We start from the raw sequence: 2,301 nt of genomic DNA on the forward strand, positions 1-2,301 counted from the left end.
CAAGATTTGCTGGTATTTGCGATGTTCGTCGACTACTTCAATTTGACGATACATCTTGATTACGTCTGCTGCCAAGGCATATTTATGCTGACGCAGGCGCATGACGATGTCAAATAAATCGTCTTGTAAATTTGGCCCGACTTTGAGAAATTCGTTAAGTGATCGGCCGGAAGTCGTTTTGCATGAAGCGTCGAAGACTACTCTTAGTTTTGCAGTCTCATGGTCTTCCTTTAGTACTGCGTGGTGCGGGATGTAGTGCGCAGGTTCATTATTTATCTCATTCGTCGGAACCTCCTTCATATGACTCAGTCGCGTGTATTCGCGCATGAATTCATGGTATTGCAGTTTTAAATTGGGCTGCCGTTCTAATTTCCGCTCCAGTAATTTTAGCCGGCATTCTGCAATTCCATAGGATTTTCCCAATTGCTGAATACCGTCTTTAAAAGGCAAATGTATAATAAAGCGGCCGTCTGTGTTTCTAGAATGCGTAGCAACGAAGTGGTTTTCGCACTGGATCTCCTCCTGAGCGTGGTGTTTGGATTGTTTTGTCTTCCAAGTGCCAGAATTTCTCCAACTGCTTTTGAATCTCGGTATTAGTAGACACACCGCAGTAGATCTTATTCTGATGTTGCTGCGAGCGGTTTGCTTGGACGTTGCCTGAGATTATCCAGCCTAGGGAAGTTTCTTGGATGGGTCCTCTTTTTGATGACTTGATTTAATTACGTCCTAAGAGTTCCCAAAAAACTGACGCCCTTAACAATAAGTCTATATCGCTCGGAGTATGATAATTCGGGTCTGCTAATTGCAAACCCTATGGAATGTTTAGGCTGTCTTCATTAAGTTTGAACGTGAGTAAACGCTCGGTTATTTTGTCAATGACCAAAAGAGGGAGACTTGACATGAGCTCGCGCGTGATAGAATAGTTGCGTTCACTTGCTGTATAGCATTTACAGGTGTGTCACTTATGCCCATGATAGTTTTGTCGACGGTCTTATACCGCAATTTTAACTTATTGTTTAATTGTTGCGTGATAAAATTCGACTGTGATCCACTATCGAGAATTGCTCGACAGCTATGTTAGATTCCGTGTGAATTGAGTATGAATACAACAGCTGTGGAAAAAAGAACTCGAAAAGGACCTTTGATTGAGCAGTGATTAAGCGAGATAGACGCCGAGTTCGTGTTTAGAACGACAGCCGATTGCTCTTTCACATTATTGGAAACATTTGATGTGGATTCGTTGTGTGAAGATCCTGTTTCCTTGTTGCTGGCCTCTGTCGTTGAAAATTTAGGCCTGTGCAACAACGCATTGTGATAGCCCTTGCACAATTTTCAGTTAGAGCTTTTGCAATTTTTGCCATGATAATCCTTGAGGCATTTTATGCACAGGCGTTTTTTCTTGACTTCGGTGATTCTATCAGACACAGACAGACTTAGAAACGAACCACATTCGTAAATTTTGTGGTTACCTGAACAGATAGGGCAAGCTGAGCTGTTTGACGCAACGTATGAACGCGAAATGTTTTTGTGCTGATTATGTTGTGTTTTATTGTTGTTGCGGGCGTTACTGGAAAATTGTGTGTTCCGATTTGCTCTCGATACCACCTCCAAACATGCACTACGATTAACGAGAAAGGTTATAAACTCGTTTAACGTAGGAAATTCCTCCGTGTCGGCTCTTTTAAACTCCCACTCCCTGCGAGATTCCTTGTCAACCTTAGGCAACATGATGTGAATAACCCAAATGGCAAAATGTTCTACTGGTTGGTCTAACTTCGCGAGATTTTGTGTTATCTGTGATACGTTATCTGCTAGTTGTCTGAGCTCAGCGTGCGATTTCTTAATAAGGGATGGTAGTTCTAATAAGGTTTGGATTCGATGCAATAAGTGACTCGAACAAGTCTCGAAACGGTATCCAGAGCTCGTAATTACCGTCAAACTTAGGCAGTTCAATAGTTGGAAGTTTTACGGCTGGCCTAAATAGAAATTGTTCATTGCCTATGCCCGGTTGCGTGGGAGGCTGGTAGCTATGTTGACGAATGTGCTGAGGAAGAGCCCTTTTGCTTACCTGTAACCCTCGCGCAGCTGTGATCAGCTCATAATATGTACTCTCAAAGCTGTGTCGCTTTACATTTTGTATTTCAACGTCGTCTGTTTCTTCGATTTTACCATGAATTTCGTCAAATTCTGCTAATAAACTCTCGGCCTTCTCAGTTCAAAGTGGTAATTTTCTTTTCCTTTCAGGTTCCGCGTCAATGCGAGCGATGAAATTGCCAAAGACTGTAAGTTTTGCCTTTACCC

This window comes from Pseudomyrmex gracilis, unplaced genomic scaffold, assembly GCF_002006095.1.
Source record: "Pseudomyrmex gracilis isolate BER0280 unplaced genomic scaffold, ASM200609v1 scaffold_680, whole genome shotgun sequence".
Classification (NCBI taxonomy): Eukaryota; Metazoa; Arthropoda; class Insecta; order Hymenoptera; family Formicidae; genus Pseudomyrmex; species Pseudomyrmex gracilis.